Source organism: Bombus terrestris, chromosome 6, assembly GCF_910591885.1.
Source record: "Bombus terrestris chromosome 6, iyBomTerr1.2, whole genome shotgun sequence".
NCBI lineage: Eukaryota > Metazoa > Arthropoda > Insecta > Hymenoptera > Apidae > Bombus > Bombus terrestris.
Window position 1 is genome coordinate 1,555,850 of NC_063274.1, and position 22,473 is coordinate 1,578,322.

General features: G+C 34.3%; 1 long non-coding RNA gene across 1 annotated transcript in view; it reads right to left on the reverse strand.

Moving 5' to 3' along the window:
* Window positions 1–15,692: 15,692 nt before the first annotated feature.
* LOC125385332 overlaps window positions 15,693–22,473 on the reverse strand; it is a 114,282-nt gene continuing 107,501 nt past the window's right edge. The window contains exon 2 of the long non-coding RNA XR_007224445.1: window positions 15,693–16,961. This is a non-coding gene — a long non-coding RNA (uncharacterized LOC125385332). The remainder of the gene's footprint in view (window positions 16,962–22,473) is intronic.

The following is a 22,473-nucleotide window of genomic DNA, read 5'->3' on the forward strand; positions in this document are numbered from 1 at the left end:
TTTCAACCTTCGAAACCGTCCAGTACAAAAGCTTTGTAAGCAGTTTCTGGTTAAATAGTACCAAGTACAAGCATCAACATGCGACGTAATATTGTTCGTAAGTCGAAACGGATAAGGTCAGAAGCGAGTTACGCGCATACGTTGAGAAAGGCGTCACTGATAGGTAGAACGAGCTTAACTCGTAATTTGACTGGCAATAAAACGTTTGCCAGCGAAGATTTTTTCATGAACCAAGATAAGTCGATCTGACAGTGATCTTACCTGGTTTAGAATGACGTCGCAGTAAAATTACGCCGCTAACGTTACTTTCGGGATATCATGCAAGTTAAAAATTTCAGCGGTCCGAGGGTAAATTCGATACCCCGGCTTTCACAATCTCTTCTTTCACGCTAAAATATTTTATTCGAGATATTTTTTAGAACAAATTTACCTTAACGATATAATTCTCTATGATGTAAAAAAAAAACAAATCATCGATTTCTCGTTCTCGGATTTGATCTCTTCGTACGCGTACATTTCCGCTTATAATATAAAATAAATTTTCACGCTACATCGAACACCTATTATCATCGAACTCTGTTTCTTCATCGTGTAACGGATAATCCGGAGTACGCTTATTAAGATCGTTAGCGCCATCGAACCGTTGTTCCGATACGTTTATTACGGTAAACGACATTCCATTGGCCGAGCTTTTTCCACGCGACACGAATTTATGGTCCGTAAGAGGTAATATTAAGTCAGAGGCGCAAAACACAGATAATTACCTGAAACGAAGGTAGTCGTTCGGAAAGTTCGTCGCTACGAAAAATATTATTGGCGAACGGATGGCTCGCTCGTATTATGATCTATCGTGTTTCTAGCTGCAAAAATTTAACGTCTTAATTGCACGAACGGATGCACGTTTGTGCCACGACGTTCTAACGTTCGAATTGATGTAATAACCGTAAGTAGCTTCTCCATTAGCAGATCGAGCCCCTAATTTAAGTGGCTGCCGCTTCATATTCCAATCCGGTTGAACTCGACCTTAAGAAAGGTCCTATTAGTCTCGCCACCTGCCGCCAACACCCGTCATTCAGCCTGTTCGAGTTTCCGGGCTTGTTCGTTTGCGTCGGCCCGTTGCGTGCGAGCATCTCGAGTGAATTATGTCCCGCTGCTTCTGGTCGCAAATTAAACGCGTCTCACGTCTGCTCGACGAGTATTAATCGACACTTCGCGAAATGCTGTTGCAATTTCGTGTCGTAATCGTCGGTGTTTACGAAGACATCTCGTTGCTTCTTCGTGGATGCGTCAACTACATTCTACGGTTGCGTGATTTTCGAAATTCTATGATTATCGACGTTGATAGCTGGATACATTTGCCAGCTTTTGTATTGCTTACGAATTTATGAATTTTTGAATACACGAATATACATATGTATGTTGCATTCGGTTGGAAGATTTATTTTATAAGAATATGGAGCTTGTGGACTTGCGGTTCTGGTTTCTTGAATTTTTTATAGGTTTTTACAATTTCTAACAGAAATCTCTTTTTTCTACCCGTGATTGAGAAAGTTAATATATTAGTATTCTCTTAGTTGTAACAATACAATGTTAGGTTCTTTTCAAGGAGTCTTGAGATTCAAGTTTTAATACTTTGTCGAAAGTCGGAAACAATTACGGATAAATTACGTTATGATAATTCGTTTAACTCGATACGGTGAAAGAGGTATGGCTAGCAAAATGAAATAACTTTGAAACGCAACAAAATTCTTTATTTAACCTAATTATTTCATTTTTCTACTTTTCTTTTATCAAAGAAACCTTCATCGGAAGGCGAAAGGCTTTTGAAAATTTCATAAGAAACTTATGGTTACTCGTATTACTGTATCGTCTTATCATAAAATGCTCAGCTACTAATAAAAAAGTTAAAAACCAGGCTTAGTAGGAGGCATCCAAAGCAGTAGCTTCGGTAACCTAAGGGTCTACGATGACGGCACTTGAATAGCTGTTCCATTCAACGGTACTTTTGCATTATTTTTCGCCAAGCTTTCACGATCAGTCATCCATGCAACGGTCGATTTCACGGTGCGGAGATTGCGTTTAATTAAAATGCATCGCGGTAGCTCTTGTTTGCTAGGCCGCAAAGGGATTAATAAGTCATATACGTACAGAGAGAGTGGAATTTGTATCATGGGTCGCGACTCGTTCATTCGTAAAACGCGTTACATCCGCCACCGCGTTCATCGTTTGCATCGTCAAGGATAATTTTTTATTCAAGTTACGCTTAGGATGGTTACAGGATCGTTCCGTTATATGTATTTTCCGGCCTCACGAATAGCGTACAACCCGTCGCATTTTCGAAATCGATATTCAACCTAAGAAATTCGCCTGCTTGTGTACCGTTAAACGTGCAAGCATACAAAAAACCAAGTGCAAAAAAATACACGCGCGGTATAATATAAACATTATACGTAATTTATCAAATTATCGAAGCTTTATAAAATCTGTAATCGGTAAAATGTACGGTAGAAGATGATCTATGCTACAACTTACTGGTAACGTACAATTTCAGTACATTGTGTATGCATAGACTTTTAGAATTTTGAAAAAAAGAAGGAAATGAAACAGAATTGCTTTATTTTCTCAAACATTAGCTACAACAACGTGTATAATAATGAGCGGCAGTCTTTAAACGATCGGATAAAACAGTGCGTAAATATGAAATCGATCGTGGACTATGTTGGCATCGCGAAATATCAAATATTCAAAAATTCTGCGGAACAACCTCGTATGACCTAATTTCCGATGTTCCCGAAAATTCCACTAATTTACACGTTAACGCGCAAAATCAAAACGAATTATCAGCAAAATCGCATTGTTGGCGTTTATATGGCTTTCTGACCGGAAGAAACGAAAGTGCGTGTCTAACGTTTAGTACACGCAGAGTTAATCCCGAATCACTCGCGATCACTGGAAATAAAACGCAGCGCGAACACGGACCTGTCGGCAGCCGCCTATTTTTTTTGCGTTCGCGGTTCGGATATTTTTATGGAATGTATCGTAGTGAGTTTTATGGGCCGTGCGCGGTGAATCACCGATTTCTAGGCGAATGTCCGAAGGCAGGTATTTCGTGGTCGCTGGTATAGCGGACCTACCGATCCGTTAATCCGACAGCATCTACAAAAAACGAGGCAAGCATGGTCGCATCTTTGGATTCGCCAATTTACGTTCAAACATACCAACTTATAAAATAAGCGAAAAGGGGCGGGCACGAAGTTGATAGCTTGAAAAAGATTTCAAAGCATTCGATAAGACAGAATTCGTTGAAAGGTCCATTTTAAATACATAGAAGATTTTCTTAAAAATAGATAATTTGTTTTATTTTATCATTTAAAACTCTATTTTTCAGTAGGAATGCGATATATATTTATAATTCCAACATTTTCGAGGTCGATGTATTATTTTTAGATTTTAAAAGATTCAGAAGAGATTACGTTTTTTAACGAAATCCTTTTCCAGATTTTAGATCCATTTGAACAGTGCATATGTACATTTGAAAAATAGTATTTGAAACTCTAAACCTTCAAAAGTTTTAAAACCAGGTTTCAAATCTTTGATAGGTGCAATATTTTCTTTCAATCATTCAATGATCCAATATTTTTGTAAGCGTATTTTTTACTCTGCTTTATCCAATATTACATTCCCTCTCTCTGAGCTTTGGATCGAAACTGTGTACTTTGATACATTTCCATTCTGTATTAGAAGGTTTTATATCCGCGAACTATTACGAGCGAATACGAGCCATAACGTATGAAACAATATATCAATTTGTCTACATACGTCCACGTATATATATCAAGATCCTATCGATTGGATCAAATCATTATTTGCTGTGATTCTAGAACAATTCAAAACTTTCGACTGTCACGTTTATGATCTTCGCTGCCACTAAATGTTGCACTCGTGAAAGAAGAAGAAAATGAGTTTAAACGATTTCCTAAAGTTTGAATTAAACCGTTGAGAAAAAAATATTTCGTCAAAATTTCTTGTTTTGTTTCTTCGATAATCGAACCTTTCAGAAGTCGCACTGATTAATTGGATACATCGAATAGTTCAGGGAAATAGTTATGTTATGTACACTTATTTTAGAATTTACTATAATTTATGTCATTTTCATGCAATGGCTAAACTAATGGCTCGTTCAAACTTTCGAACAAACTTGAAAATTCTATCCTTTTTCGACGATCGCGATTTGACTCGTAAAAATCGTCCATTGTATCGATTCTTAAACGTGCTACGAGAAACAGGTGCGAAGATTCGTACAAGTTGCTTTCTCGCGAGTCGACTAAAACTTATTAAAGCCGTGTTTCGTTCGAACCGAGTTTCGACGATCGGATCGGACGAATAAAGAGGACTAATAGAACAGAATTATCCGAACGCCAGGCAACGTATTCGATGCGTCGCTCTTGAAATTAAGCACGCGTGTAAAGGACAGGCCGAAATTAATAGACATACAAAACAGTCGAATACTTTCTCACGTTTCGTGTGCTCTCTTGTTATGTTTGCCTCTCTATCACTTGCAGTTATTCCGCCGATAAATGCTACTGCGCAGAACGCACAGTTGCACAGTCGAGTAGCGCCGTTCGTTTCTATCGTTGAATAATTTAATAATCTGTGCATGCGAGTACAGTCTGCACGGTAAAGCGTTTTAATTTTAAATTAAATTTCAAAAATTTTCGTTTTACGAGTAACGAATATAATTTACTTCAGACAGGCTGATTGGTTTACCATAAAGTTACATTACCGTTAGCAACTTGCAAATTCGGCCTGTAATTATATGCCTGTAATATTCCATTGAGCAAAGTTTCAATTATTAGATGAAACTTCAATTTTCTATTTCTCCAGGGTAATATTATCATATGGAGGAGTCGAAGCTGTAGAATTTTACAGTAATCCTGAACCGCTGATCCCATAGAATCCAACGATACTCTTGAGGTTTTGAAAATCCTACACTCGAGTAGTTCCAAATTTAGATGAACTCAGGAGACTAGCATTCGACTACTACTTACCATAAATCCGTTAGATTATTGAATCATTCGACGTCCGATTCGTGGTCCGATCTCTACGATAGTTTCGTCATATTCGAAGCTAACAAAAATCCGTACGTTACCCAAATATGTATGTGATTATGCGTGTCGACTTACGCGGATCTTTTTATCAACTATTTGTGATACATTTTATATTCCATAGCGTTAATTTATTTTCGTAATCCGCTGTCGTTTATGTTGACCACGTAAACTCGTTCGGTAAACTAAACAAATATACATACATATATTTATGTAAGTACAGCAATGTACTAATACCAGTAATAACAATAAGCATACGTGAATTATTTGATATTATCCGCTTTGACTTTCACAAATGTACCACTATATAAATTGGATTTCATGAATACGATACGATTGTTTTTGTCGTGAGTCACGATCGTCATGAATATAAACTTCTTCAAATCCTGTGTATAGAGTTTTATATAAAAACTCAATACAAAGTCTTATAAACTTTTCTTTATTAATAATCAGTAGTAATCAATTAAAAGTATTCGGTAATAATAACTTATAATTTCGTTAGCGCGACGAACTTTGACAACGGCCCGTGAAAGTTTTGAAAACGTATCCATTAATTCTAATGGACAAAAATTTAGTCCCCGTGATTAATAATCACTGATCGTTAGTCGAACTAAAAATGTAAAGTACTTCAAAGTATAAGAAATATATTTAATAACGTTATTTTATAGGAAGGATATGGGAGTCAAATTTTTCATAATACAGTTGTCTGACTACACGACGCTTAATCTACTTAAAGTCACGCAGCTCCAAGTTGAACTGTGTCTTTTTTTGGACGGTTATTAGTTAACGTGTAATTCCTATGGTTTTCTTTCTGTAATTAGGAAGATTAGATATCTTGTATTTAAATATTTAAAGTTTTACGTTCTAATTAAATTAAATATTTGCAATATAGAACAATAAGAAATCACGAATTCATCATATATATTACGATATGCATTGATATTGTTATATTATGATAGAATTAAAATACTTGTATTATAGAATAGCGCTCATCGTTGATTATAAACTATTATTTGAAGAATATTATGCTTATAATCGTACGGCTCTATCCTATACGTACATGTATAAATTGCCAGTTATATATAACATCGACAGTCTAAATAGAAAACAGGAAAGTTCTTATCGTAGATGGGCAAGCTACTATCTGCACAGTTCAGTCCGGGTAAATCTATTACGGAGGTACGTCTGGTGGTGCCAGGAAGAAAGTTAGCAAACTGGGTCATCTGATAAAGGAAGAAGGCGCGATGGCGGCTTAAGTGCGATGTAGGGACGCGTTGATATCAGTTATCACTGTTCATCGTTGGTGGCTTCTTACTGAATTGACATCGGTCTACGTGTTATTCTATTTAATCCGATTCGATTAATTATTCCTCCTATTTTCGAACAATCGTATACAGATCAGTTACAAGTTTTGCAACGAACAGATCATGACAATAGATTACGTTTGTTTGAATCGTAGTTATCGTTGGTTAAATAGCGTCGAGTGTCAAAAATTATATTTCTATGAAAAGTAATGTTACGAATAAAGGAGAAACAGGAAAATGAAGCGATAAAGAGGAGAGAATGGTGGAAAGAAAGAAACATCGAAATAAGAGGGAAGAACAACAGGGCAAGGGAAGGAAGAAAGAAAAGGTCGAGATAAAAGAGAAGCAAAATGAAAGGCAAGATAAGATTCGACTAAATAACGTTAATTACAAGTACGATATTATTTCTCCCGTTACAATTTATTATCCTAATTTAAAATATACTAAATTTAATAACACACGTCAACAAAATATACAGTTCGACAAAATATCAGTTGCAACAAAGTGATAAAGCAAAGATCGCAACGAAGTGAAATGGAAGTTGTAGAATTACATCGATGCAAATGTACGCGTTTTCTGCGGAGGTAACAAGCCGTAAGTAGAAACGTGTTGTAACTGAAATTTGTAAACGCGTTTGGATCCACGTGTATACATGGAACCCGACTGCTTCAGTTCTCGTATGCAAAACTCAATTTCATGTGAGCGCAGTTGGAGCCACCTTTATTTTCTACCGCGTTTTCTTCCAGCTGCAGTGCAAAATCCTGTTTCCGCGAATTTTTACGAAGAAAGCTCACGACTTTGTCGTATCGCTACGAAACGATCCCGTGATTTCTGGCGAGTGCCTCTCTTATGTGTACAGCGTGAAAAGCCGGATTTTACGAAGTTGCAACACCGTTGCCGTCGATCGAAATTTTTCATTTATCCTTTTTTCTGGCTCCCTCGATGTTCGAGCAAATTTTTATCTTAATACGAATTTGAGTTAGTTATTTATCGAAAGAAATGTCGACAAGAAGAATAAAGAAACTCGATTCGAAGATAAAAGGCAATGTTATAGAAAAATATTCAACAGCAGCAAAATTGTCACTAAAACCGTCGACTACTCTTAAACTACACATTGCATGGCTTGCTCATAGAATTCACCATTATCGTTTTGCATTCCGTTGGTGAATCGCGCGCGGACACAAACGGACGAGCCTCATAAAGCGGCGTTTCCACGCGCGCGAATCAAGAGTTTCCTCGAGGCTCGTCTCTCCTTTTCAATGGCACCGTCGATGAGACGTCGACGCGAGAAATACCACTTTTGCCCCGATGCCGGCGTTCCACTTTGGTGTCCTGCTTCGTATTGAAATCGTTCGTGCGGCAACACTCACTGACGTCCTATTTAAAATTGTATAAAGAGAGCGTCTGTGAGAAAGAAGAAAGAAACGCGTAATAAGCATTGCCGCGTTCCTTTCATTTATTAACCAAGCCGAGTTTTGAACTGGCTGGTTAAAGTACAAGTTACGTTGGTTTAATAGTAATACGAAATACGATGTATCACATCCTGGCTTTGAGACCGACTCAATTTAATAATAGTAATCTTTTACATCGCAAACATGCTTTAGATTATCAACTTTGTTAATAAGTTTAGCGTATTCGTTTTGAACAAATAGTTTTCTTTCTTTTTTTTTTTTTTTTTTTTTGTCAGAAACCAATTATTTTCAGATAGATATCTGTATGATGATTGCGTAGTAGAAAATAAAATAATTATTTTTTCATTATACACCGTCCATACGTAATCACTTTTGTACAATTTGAACTTCAATATTTATTTATAATAATTTATTTTTAATAAATAATTAACCGCGATCGACTGCGATTTATAGTTAACGCAATAATGTAATATAATGCAATCAACGATTACCAACTGAAATTTCTAATTAATATTCGGCACCTCTCTCGTGATAAAGCGAGATCGTTTCATTTTCTACCAATGTTTCGTCGGTCTCTTTATTCTCCTCGCGTCAAGGTGCACAGCGCGTTCGCTTTGTGGAAGACCAAAACGAAAACACGAGGAACACACTGAACAACATGATGGAATTTCGTTGCGTTCCAGCCACGAGACCATTCCCGTTTTAACCTCGATAAAGCCGTTGTCCCACGCGTTTCAACGCCGTGCGAAACTGATTTGGCAATTTAATTATTTCTGGAATCCGACATGGGCAACGAAAATAATTGCGTTCATCGAAAACGATTCGAAAACTATGCGAGAGCATAGTTGACCTATCTTACAAAGTCGTCTAACTAAGTAAAACTAAGGCGAATTCAAAACAGAGTAGAATGTTTCACGTTTTCCCGAATTGATTATCTTTTAATTAAGTTACGGAATTTCTCGTCGTTCCACGTTGATGCAGGGCGCGATATTTTCTCCGCTCGTGACGTTTTTCTTGCCGTTGCTGCTCCTAAACTTTCTAGCAATCGGATAAACGCGATGTTAAGAGCGCAACGTTTTCTTAACTCGAATGAAATGGTAAGCAACGTTTAAGAAGACAACGTTTTAACGTTAAATAGACCAGTTAAGAATTAGCGATGTTTTCAGAATGAACGTTCCCTTATCGTACAACGTGCAAATTATTAGAAACACGCAAATGAAAATTTAATTCTTGTTTACCGTATGACGCGTAGATGATCGTTACAATCGCATTATAATTCTCGTACCTAATGCTATAAAATTTCCGTTCGTACCAAATATTTGCTGATATAATCGGTTGATTAGCAATCTGCAACGAAATATACTAACAGCTACATAGAAGCAAGATACTCCGCGTAACAAACTTCAAACATACACTTGCTGAGTGCTCTCGGAGGACAGAAGCGCGGAGAATAAATCAGGCCGAACAAAGCTCTTTCATATGCGCACGGTACAAAAAGAACAGGCCGTAAGTTCACTGCGATAACAGTACATGCCGCGAGATAGTTGAGTCCGATTAGAGGTGGAACGATCGCGAAAACAATTACGGAACAATGGTCGAGCGTAATAAGCCAGCGGGATATTCGAGCGGCCGCGAAATTAGCTGCGATTTCGTAACTGTGGTCCACGTGGAACAATTTCGCGTTCGGACTAATTGTCGGCCGATCGGGAGACGCGTTTCCCAGCCGTAGTTTCTGGGACGCTGACGAATCAATGAGACAAACGTCGACGGCAAACATACGCACAATACGTCGTATTAAATTCAAATACATTGTCTCTAGCGCATTATCCGCGTATTATCGGCGAACGTGGTAAAACGAGAATTCACCTCACTGGCGAAACAATATCGGAATATGATAGCCTTCCCTGATGTGGTATATTGTTTCCTGAATCGCGCGACTCCCTCTTCCTTTTATCATGCTGGCTGGTCCGTAATCGAAAATAGTAATTTAACGTAAAGGACCGGTTGCTAGCCAGAAAAATTTCGAGATCTTGCAACGGAGCACATAGTTGCAATAAACGTATTAACGTTTTAAGGAATATTCATTGGCGGTTGAAGTTTTCTAACCCTCAAAAATACCATGATCAACAAAAGATATACTTAGTAGGTCCATTATATACGTTATTTGCTAACTCGTCGCTTCTTTCCACAATTTTGTTCCTATTGCAACGTAGCTACATTCGTACATTCATCTTGTTGTTCAACTTGAGACTATTATTATTTCTCTTAATCACCGTCTATAATCAAAACTACGAAAACTTTGGATACATTTTGTAGAGAAACACAGCACAGACCAATAGAAACTTAGTTGCAGTCCTTTCATCAATCGTGTACGAATCTGCTTTTACTTGGCGTCTATATTACAGGTTCTTCTAATATTGTAGTTTGTTACTTGTTTGTTCAGATATACCCTTCCTTATTATTTAGAATGAACTTGCTCTCTCAGCTCAAACAAAAGAGACTAATAAAAATAGATTAATTGGAGTATTTTTTATCCTAGATTACAAAAATCCATTGAAGCTTTCGATACATTTATTATATACTTTCAATACCTATTAAAGTCTGAATTCTGCTTCGAATCATTTCATTGGAGTTTGTCCATTCTTATCAAATTAGACTCGCATTTGAAAAGCGACGCGAATGTATTGAAAGTTTCAATGGATTTTTCTAATACAGAATAAAAATACAACCTGCACTCGACTCCGATTAACCTATTTTTATTAGTCTCTTTTGTTTGAGCTGAGAAAGCAAGTTCATTTCGTTAGAATTGCCATTTATTTTCTTGGGATTCGATTAAGCGTTAACTACGGTTCTGATTAAGATTTATATAATAATACTGCATGTGACGGATATTAAGCTTCTCAACTTCACCGTAAATAGCGTATGGTGAGATATAAAAAAGCATTACCTACGAACGACGTTGTCTAAGGTAGTATTGTATCCTTAAGGCCACGTTGTCCCCGCGGATAAGTACCATGAATCTCGTATGAATTTCAATGATATCCTCTTAGTACAACCGACGGTTCTGAATAGAAAGGCTTTCCGACTAACGTTCAATTTTTCAGCGTTTCAGTGAAATATTAAAAATCATTTGTCCTGAAAATCAATTCTCGGTAATTAATCTTAAACGAAACTCGAATGGATTAATAGGTAGTTCAGAAATACTAATTAGGCAGGTACTACTCCTGTTTCAATAATATATTATATTAGTCGATAATAAAATATCCTTCTATTTTTAAAACGATTAAATCATCTCGAAAATTTGCATGATTAAGTTTTAAGCCATTCATTCTAAAGAAACGTAGCTCTTTCGAAATCGAACTTAGTATCTCTCAAATTAATATTCGATACGTTAATTTCATGACCAAATCTAAATTGCTATGCAAGAGAGACGCAATGTAAAAACATATTCTCCAGTTTCCTAAATCTTTTTGCGTAAGAAAATTGTTAAGCAAATGAAAAATGTAAAAATCTGCCTAATTGACACGATTTTTGTAAAGTTTTCTATTTCCTCGAAGATTTATTATTTAATATAAGATATACTATACTCTAATGAAAGAAAGTACGAATTACTACGAATATAATAGTATGTATGTATACTATATTTCATTAGTATTTGAAATATTTATATGCCGTTAAAACCCAGATACAACAAAAATCGTGGAAATTTTCTGGATGACGCAATACATATTCATTTATCAGCAGTATTTTTCAAACGAATTTTTGAAACGTGATCTACTATCTGATCGAAAAGCTTGCGCTTTTGCAAAGGGGAGTCTTTTTCACCCTCCATCTACAAATCTGACTTTCTGCCTGTTATTTCCTGGCTAGATTGTAGCTTCGCCGAGTGGCTTTCAACATAATTAAAAAAGATTTGCAATTTCATAGCTGTTTACAATTGAATGCATTAATTTCGCTGGAAATCAGTTCGTTTAACAGCTGCCACGATATTTCCATGGAAATAGATTCGCCCCGCGTTATTTTTGCCACATGCACCTGCGCAAATAATACTCAATGTAAATTTTTTAATTTCGTTAATGCATAATCTCGAAGCATCGATATTTTTCCTCTCTATTTTTGTTCATTGTTTTTACTTTCTGATATTTCTGTTTTTATTTTTACTGTCTGAATTCGCTATTCAAAGTCACGTTCAAGCTTCATTATCTCAATGAGGTATTATCTCAATGAGGAATTATCTCAATCTCTATTGTTTTAAAAATGTCAGTCGAAAATCTTTTACATTTTATAGTCTCATAGCGTCCAATAACATATCCAATTCGCGAATATATTTATAATTATTTTTCAAATTATTAGAAATATAGGAGAAGATCGTTGAACGTATTATGTAATTATAATGTTGTATTTTCATTCGAGTTCATTTGCTATGGAAGAGGAAGTTTAGAAACAAATTATCTAGAAAGTAAATTGTTGGCAATGTAGAATGAAATCGTTTTGAAGGGAGCATAGGTCGAAACGGAACAACGGTTTCGTCGAGCGAACGGATGGCGCTCGAATTTGCAATAAAAGAACAAACGTAAAAATCAGAAGAACCCGGGACAAGATAATCGAATCGGGGACGGCCGCGCGTCGTGTCACTGCGAGGATTTATAGAAAAACCTTTGTGTCTTCGATTGCTATTGTACGCGTCGGCAATTCCACACCGCTTTATTGCACATTCCAACACTTTTCTCTCTTCGATTCGCTGGTTCGTGAATCGGAATGGTCGGGAGAATCATGCAAGAAACAAAAGAAATAAAGAAACGACGAAAGAGAGACGGGCTTGGTAAAAAGACCAGCAAAGCTAGAGAAAGACGCGGAAAAGAGAAAAATAGCAGTGGTAGTAGCGATATTGTTCGTCACAGTAGTCACTTTCCTGATTTTTGGAAAGAATATGACGCGTCGTGTATTGTATTTTCTCTGTGGTCTTCGAATGTTAGATACAACGCGGTGTATGAACGAACCTTTCGAAACAATTTTTCCAACTTTTGTTTACTTTTTTTTATCTCCTGGCTGGATAATTTACGAGATGGATCATTCTGAACGATTCGATGAATTTAATGGATTTTTAACAATTAAAAACTGACGAGAAATAGCATTAACGGAAAAAGCCGTAAGAAGGAGAGAAAACTTTGAATATTCAAATTTGAATTTTTAAATTTGAATTTTCAAATTTTCAAATTTGAATTTTCAAATTTTCAAATTTGAATTTTTAAATATGAATTTTCAAATTTGAATTGTTAAATTTTCAAATTTGAATTTTTAAATTTGAATTTTTAAATTTGAATTTTCAAATTTGAATTCTTAAATTTGAATTTTCAAATTTGAATTTTTAAATTTGAATTTTCAAATTTGAATTTTTAAATTTGAATTTTCAAATATTCAAATTTGAACTTTTAAATTTGAATTTTCAAATTTGAATTTTTAAATTTGAATTTTTAAATTTGAATTTTCAAATTTGAATTTTTAAATTTGAATTTTTAAATTTGAATTTTCAAATTTGAATTTTCAAATTTGAATTTTCAAATTTGAATTTTTAAATTTTCAAACTTGAATTTTCAAATATTCAAATTTGAATTTTCAAATTTGAATTTTTAAATTTGAATTTTTAAATTTTTACATTTGAATTTTCAAATTTGAATTTTTAAATTTGAATTTTCAAATTTGAATTTTTAAATTTGAATTTTCAAATATTCAAATTTGAACTTTTAAATTTGAATTTTCAAATTTGAATTTTTAAATTTGAATTTTTAAATTTGAATTTTCAAATTTGAATTTTTAAATTTGAATTTTTAAATTTGAATTTTCAAATTTGAATTTTCAAATTTGAATTTTCAAATTTGAATTTTTAAATTTTCAAACTTGAATTTTCAAATATTCAAATTTGAATTTTCAAATTTGAATTTTTAAATTTGAATTTTTAAATTTTTACATTTGAATTTTCAAATTTGAATTTTTAAATTTGAATTTTCAAATTTGAACTTTTAAATTTGAATTTTCAAATTTGACTTTTTAAATTTGAATTTTCAAATCTGAATTTTTAAATTTTCAAATTTGAATTTTTAATTTTGAATTTTTAAATTTTCAAATTTGAACATTTAAATTTGAATTTTCAAATTTGAATTTTTAAATTTGAATTTTCAAATTTGAATTGTTAAATTTTCAAATTTGAATTTTTAAATTTGAATTTTCAAATATTCAAATTTGAACTTTTAAATTTGAATTTTCAAATTTGAATTTTTAAATTTTCAAATTTGAATTTTTAAATCTGAATTTTTAAATTTTCAAATTTGAACTTTTAAATTTGAATTTTCAAATTTGAATTTTTAAATTTGAATTTTCAAAATTGAATTTTTAAATTCTAATTTTCAAATTTGAATTTTCAAATTTGAATTTTTAAATTTTCAAACTTGAATTTTCAAATATTCAAAATTGAATTTTCAAATTTGAATTTTTAAATTTGAATTTTTAAATTTTCAAATTTGAATTTTCAAATTTGAATTTTTAAATTTTCAAACTTGAATTTTCAAATATTCAAATTTGAATTTTCAAATTTGAATTTTTAAATTTGAATTTTTAAATTTTCAAATTTGAATTTTTAAATTGGAATTTTTAAATTTGAATTTTCAAATTTGAATTTTTAAATTTGAATTTTCAAATTTGAACTTTTAAATTTGAATTTTCAAATTTGACTTTTTAGATTTGAATTTTTAAATTTGAATTTTTAAATTTTCAAATTTGAATTTTCAAATTTGAATTTTTAAATTTTCAAACTTGAATTTTCAAATATTCCAAATTGAATTTTCAAATTTGAATTTTTAAATTTGAATTTTTAAATTTTCAAATTTGAATCTTTAAATTTGAATTTTTAAATTTTCAAATTTGAACTTTCGAATTTGAATTTTCAAATTTGAATTTTTAAATTTTCAAATTTGAATTTTTAAATTTGAATTTTTAAATTTAAATTTTCAAATTTGAATTTTTAAATTTGAATTTTTAAATTTTCAAACTTGAATTTTCAAATATTCAAAATTGAATTTTCAAATTTGAATTTTTAAATTTGAATTTTTAAATTTTCAAATTTGAATTTTCAAATTTGAATTTTTAAATTTTCAAACTTGAATTTTCAAATATTCAAAATTGAATTTTCAAATTTGAATTTTTAAATTTGAATTTTTAAATTTTCAAATTTGAATTTTTAAATTTGAATTTTCAAATTTGAATTTTTAAATTTGAATTTTCAAATTTGAATTTTTAAATTTGAATTTTTAAATTTGAATTTTCAAATTTGAATTTTTAAATTTGAATTTTCAAATTTGAATTTTCAAATATGAATTTTTAAATTTTCAAATTTGAATCTTTAAATTTGAATTTTTAAATTTTCAAATTTGAATTTTTAAATTTGAATTTTCAAATTTGAATTTTCAAATTTAAATTTGCAAATTTTCAAATTTGAATTTTTAAATTTTAATTTTCAAATTTGAATTTTCAAATTTGAATTTTCAAATTTGAATTTTTAAATTTTCAAACTTGAATTTTCAAATATTCAAAATTGAATTTTCAAATTTTCAAATTTTCAAAAATTTCAATTTGCAAAAATAAAAGACTACGTTACCACCACCGCTTACGTTATGATCGACGAACAAGGACTCTAATATCGCGTACAAATTTAATTGATAAAATTTTATTACTTTCCCTTGTGATTATTCGATCTGATTCGATCAAAAATATCGAGATTTTAAAATATTGAAATGAAACTATTGCGTAGCAAACACTGACTCTACAACCGCATTACGTTGGTGATAGCGATCTTGTTTAGTGTGGCAGGTACTTGCCTAACTTTTTCAGGATACCGAACACTCGATAATTGCGAAAGTTTCATAGCTTAAAATTCCGGCTTATTCGGTCGTTCTCGTTGCCCTTTCACAAAGAGAAATCGCACGGCTGGCGACGAATTCATCGGCAAGCTTGGAATTGCACGAATTCTGACGAAGGGCATTCGTATTACTATGCTAGCCGACCGTCGATGGTTTGAGTTTGTTCGTTTGCGTTGGATTGGCTCAGCCGATCTAACTCCGTTCGTTACTGCAGTCTTTACCCTCTCGATCCTCATCGATTGTCTTTCCCAAGAACGAAAATTATGACTTTATAACAAGTTTCGGTTAATCTTCAAGTACGTTTAAGTTTCATCGAGGTTATGTTTCATAATTGTATGTAACGAAAGTTTAGATTTGGAAAAACGGAATTTTATGAAACCCGCTTTGGAAAAAGCTATCGGATAATTTCTGCTAATTTTTCTAATTCTTCTTCTAAACTCTTATCTTTGCAATTTTAATTATCGACGATGTTTACATTCATTAAATGCTTAATAATTCAGTTCGTATGAGAAGAATAATTCGCAGTATTAATAAGGATGTAGGACCTCTTTTCAATTCCGTTTAGATATTCTTACACCTACCATTAGTAATATATCAAGTTTTTTGTTTTGAAGAACACGGTTTCTTTAGTCATCTTCTTCCATCATCTTAACTATTTTAATTCCTCCAACTACTGCTGCGTTCTTTTATGTTTCTTCTTCCACCCTGTCTTATATTTAATTAATTACATAATTAAGTGAAGCGTGTAATAGTTATTACCGATTCTGCCTGAAGCTTACAATCTTCCTCGTTATACACTTAGACAGACGTATAACATACTATACGGGAACATTATACGTACAATAATTAGTTTAGAATACTGCGTGTACTTTCATCGGTATTCTTCTGTATCTGTTTCTATGAATAAATAAATATATAACAAATACATACAACAAATTCAGATTATCATTGCTACTAGTATCTCTCGAACTTAACAAGGCTTCTTTCCCGATTCTTCGTAAAGTTTCTTCGGGGTTGCAAATCGAGGGTGTCGTTGTAACGTTCCGTCGCCGGCGTTTGCGTGATTCGCTACGAATTCGTACGCAAGGAATATGCAAATCGTGGTAGGAACTGCCGGCTTGAGGCGGCTCTCCCCGAGAAAGTCGGAGATTTGATTTTATTTGAAATTTGCGCACCGCCGCGGAGGGAGCAGAGACGATGCAGTCGGAGAGCTTTCCGCGTAAGTGGCTGAAAAAATAAGCATCTGTGAGAAACGAGTCATTTTATACCTTTAGGAGAATAATCAACGTTATGTGAAAAGAAGGTATTATTATTGTGGTCGATAATCATAAATTGTTACAATGGTTGAATTTTCGTAACTCTCTTCGCTTTATTTTATCTAGTAGCTAGGTAATTTGCAACATAAGTAAATAATTTTAAACGATTTAATGAATTCTTAACGAATACATATATAAATATAGCTGTAAATTCTACCTATAACTATACAAGAACATGGTATTGATAGAATCGTTTCTGTATAATACATTGTCGAATTTGTTTTACCCCTTTGAGCACTATGAACGTTCTCACACAACCATTCAATTTAGGCTATGAACGCATATGTGCGTTCTCGCATAACCATTCAATTTAGGCTAAAAGTGGCGTTAAAGCGGCGTGATAAAAAAGACGTATGGATGTCATCCGCCTCACATTCTGATGATTTCGTTAAAACAAAAAAAGTTAATTATCAAACTGGCAAACCAAAGCAAACACCAAAGCAATGCCTTTCGTAAAAAATACGCAGCCCACGGTGTGTGGACAATCCACGGCGCGCGCTTAATGTCGGACAACGCAGTGCTCAAAGGGTTAAACTGTATGCCTATCATGTCAGTCGTATTACGCGCGACGTACAAAATTTTCTTCGTGACACACGCAACATACTCGGAAGAAGTTTCTGTAAATGATCGAAATACTGTCGCGAACTTTTGTATGTATTTTGATATCGAGTGAAGCGAAATAAGTAAACAAGAAGTTAGTTTATTAATCGATCGACGGATCAGGTTGTTATTGTAGTAACATTATCGAAAGGTTTATGGTGCGAACGAATGAAAACGTAAACGGCGCCCTCTTGTAGAGAAACTTGGATCAAGCTGGCTACGAATCGCCTTCCGAAAGAGCCACAAAGCCCGGAAGTCTGGAGTGCGAACTCGCGTTAAGTTCCGGATACGACAAGACGCGGCCAGTGGATATGCACGACATAAGTTTAATCCCGAATTGGACGGTGGCAAGAAGCTTTCAAGAAGTTTCTGCATGCCGTCGGAATGTTTCAACACGTAAACACACTTACGTTCACCTTTCGCCACGAGTTCCATTCGATATGCTGAAAAGATTTCAGCGTACTCTTCGATTGCCTGAAATCGGGCATCGCTCGCCAACTCTCGGTAACCTCAACTTTACCACCGGCTCTGACAATCCACGTGAAAGAAATTTCGTGGTTTTCGATTCATCGTACACACCGAACGCTAACAAATTTTCTTCCCCTTCGTTGAAATACGTCGGGAGAATTTTGTCTGCTTCGAAACGCTGCTTCGTAAGGTGATCATTTATTTTGCGTATGTGTAAATAGTAAAATAGTCGAGGTATACTTGAATCGATTTTGGAGAAGAAAGAAAAGTAACAGAGAAACGAGTGCTTCGTTAAACGGACAGCCACATTGGTTCTTTAAACGACCAACTTTAAAACCGCACCACGACGTCGGCCGTTCGCTAAAAGTTCGAGCAACTTGCAGTGTATCTGACGAACGTATCGCTTATACGATCGGAGTATCGCAGCTTATTGTTAGTCACTTGAAAAATCGTATATCAATGTTACACTGTCCGTATAATGTAATGTCCAAAGAGGAGAGACGAAATAAGAAATGGAAAGAGAAGAATAGCAAAGAAAACGTACAATAGCGCGATCGAATGCTGAAGTAAAAAAATTTACGAAAACACGCGAGGAAACAGAAAAAAGATCGAATCGAAAACTCGCTGTTTCTGATTTTAATGATTACGATAAGCTTACAAACGACTCGCGTTGGAAGAGTACACGAGTTCAAAGAAAATTGGAAGCGATTCAACAAAGTTCCAAGCGCAGATATGGCAAAAAAAAAAAAAAAAGAAAGAAAACACGGAATCGTCGGAATGTGCTCGTTAGATAAATGACACTAGCTGAAACACGCGAGTTCGCTGGATCCATGCAGACACTATTATTTGAAGTATTAACTACCGATTGGATGTGACGGTGAGCCTAGCGGACTGAGAGAGACAGAGACACAGAGCGAGGGAGAGAGAGAGGAGTATCCTGTTCTGGCTTTACGGATGCATCATAGTTTACTTTTTATTCAGCTGCTATAAAGTGGACGCAAAACTGGCCAGCAGTATCCGGCTCGGGAAATGGAATAGTGAATATTTCGAAGGAACACTCTGATGCGATAAATATACGTTATGTTAGTGCTACACCCGTCGTGAGAGTTTCATTCGTGTCCCAACAGCGCTTCCATAAAAACGCTTTTCTACCGATCGTCAGAGAAGGAGAGAAAAGGATGGTAAACAGGAGAAAAAGAGATGAGAACAGAGCGGTCCGAAGAGCATTTGTTTATTCGAAATCGATGGAATTTGTCGTAGTGAAAATTTTATAGAGTAGCGAGCGAACAGTAATAGACTGGAAATTCTGTTCGAAGAGAATCAAATTTCTATCGACCTGGAACACTTTCAAGCGTTCGAGTCGCGTATACGCGTTCGACGATATGGTTTTGCAACAACGCGAGAATTGCAATTGCCAGAGTTCGTACATTGCGTTTCACCCTTGCTTCTTTCCGTCGTTTACCTTTTTTCCGCTAGATTAGATGGTCTAGCGGAATGGGCGTTTAAAAATGATCGATGAAAAGTTGAGAAATGTGAAAATGTTCGCTGCTACGAATCTTATGCGATCCGTTATGGAGCGGACAGAAATAACACGTACTATTCTAAAAGTTTCACGCGTCTTTGTTAGCAAAGTGCTAGACTAAACGTTTGTGCAAATTCGTACTCGTATTTATCAATTCAAAATTCACATATACGAAGATAGTTGAAGAAAATTTATTTACGTAAACGTTTGGAGAAGAAAAACGTTATAAAGTACTGTGAAATGCAGTTGTGATACTCGTTACATCTCGTACGAAAATTATTTGTATATTTATTATTGAATCGATATATTTGATCCTACCTAACGAATATTTACGCAGATTTGAGAAAAAAAATGTTATCAAATTTTCTACAATACAATTATAATATTTATTGTGCACGTGTACTGTATAAAAATTTTATATGCTTTATAGTTTTTTAGTTTTACATATTTATGCGTTTAATAACGCTTGACTTAATATTACAGTATTTGGATAAAGAGGATATCATGAAATATTTTCAAATGAAATTAGCATTTATTATACTCTTATACTCATATTTCTAAAGGTTTTAACAATTTTCTAATGGTTTTTCAGCTTTATCTTATTTTTCCATTTCACTACATGGTAACGGGGATTACTCTATAATTATATGAGGTGTATGCGTGTGCAAGATTGTGCCGTTCCTCCTTTATAGAGAAGCTAATTTCAAGACAAAATTTAGGGGAAATGATTACCTTGCGCGTTTATGAATTCACCCCTTTTCTTACGTAAATAATGTTTCGCCATTTTGCAGTAATTATAGCCACAATCTTGTTTCTGTTCGCGCAAGTTATATTTGTTACGTTGCCTTAAATGGATTACTTTGATGTTTAGAAATAACGTAAGACCAATGCAGGACGAAAGAAAGTAAGAGACTCGATGCAAAAGCTAAACGAAAAGACCTTCCTTATTGTTCTATTATTCTAAAATTGCTCTCTTGTACATACATATGTGTACCATGTCTTTATCCTGTAGTCTTCTTTGGTCTTTAAGATCTAAAATAGACTTTTTAAAATATTGTGTATTTACTTAACGTAATGATAATAGTCTAGGGAATTATATTTCAACAAAGTATCGAGAAATATTTATAGAGAGATAAAATAGCCAAACTCGAAGATGGTATCCCGCTGAGAGTAGCCATCCACGTGTTATTTAGCAATTAAGTTAGAAATATTTACCAAATGTCCAGCTGGACAAATTGTAAGGTGGAAATTAAATAATAAAAAAAAGAAAAAGATATTCGTAGATAATGTGTATTCTTTCAGCATTTACATCAGTATTACGTCCCTCGGGGTAAGTTGTTACATGTAACAACTCACAGATGGCACCGCATTTCATACAAATGTAACTTCAAAACGAAAAATTCTATTTCTCACTTTTCATACACGTATTCTTACGTTGTTCAAGTATTTTTTAACGGTAGGAGGAACGTCTAAGCGCAAATTGTAAAAAATAACGGCTATTTTTATCCACCTTTATCCATAATTCAAGCCTACAACGATGCACAACATTTTTCAAACACCGAACTTTCACCGTCGTTTCAATCAGACCGAAAGGACCATTCGACCGAACGCCTTTTCACAATCGCACCGTTGCGGCTCGCATAGGGAACGACGAATTCCCGGCGTGACCATATTGTCCCATTAAATTAGGAATAATTTCCTCGCATGATAAACGAGCGTGAATTCCGACGGGCGGTCGGTATTCGACCCAAATTGCGAGTCGTAAATAATCGGGGGAAAACGGACCGACAAGGAGACAGCAGAAGTGGACCGACAGGATTCGCGTCGAAATCGCGTTGTCGTGTCTTCTCGTTCCGTCCTCATTTTCCGCCGGTTGATTTATCGATGCGTTACTTGAAGTGTCGCGCGGAAATATTATACGTCCAGCCGTGGTTGAACACGACCGCGCATAAATAATGTAAAACGCGAGAGAACGAGTGTCGATCGGTCGTGGATCGGTTGGAATCGCGCGTGTCCGACGTGTCAGTCGTAAAGAGCTTTGCGAGCCATTCCCTCCGATCGTTCGTGGAACGTTTAGATCGCCAATCGTGAAATCTTTCGATTAAAAACGAACGACTCGTTGTAAACCGCCGATTAAATACACCAACACTTCGATACCTCTGTTTGGACGTTTCGTTATCTCGTTGATGGTATGTTTCGCTTGATGTACGCGTAACTTGCGAAAATTGTTTTGGCAGAAAATACGTACAGAACGAACTGTGCGTGTATGTGCATGATTCCTTTAATGTTTTGGATTCGTTTGTAAGAATGGAATGTGTTTTGTATAACGTAGAAGAGGATTGTGCCCTTATTTTATAGCATAGCTATTGTCCCTTAATCTATTCCCAAAGAACAAACACGAAGCAAGAGTCGAGCAATCAAATAGGCGATGAGCTTTTTCAGCAAAATTACGTTGTAATAAGTGCAATAAATAATATTCTGTAATTATATCGCGCAATTATTACAGAGTCGTCAAATTCTAATTATAAATATTATATAAAACATAGTACAACTGCAGTCTCGATAAATATACAGCACTGTCAAATATTCGTGCAATATTTGTCAGCAACGAAAAATGAAATATTAAAACAAAATAATTACGCAAACACTCGACATAAAATTGGGATAAAGTAATGATAATACCAATATCGATAAACTACGATGGAGAAATATTCTACCAACTGCAAAATAAAAAATATATCTAAAAACATCAAATAACTCTTCACCGACCCTACTTCTTCGTAAATTCATCGTCAACCATAAACAAATATAACACGAGTGTCCTCACCGATTC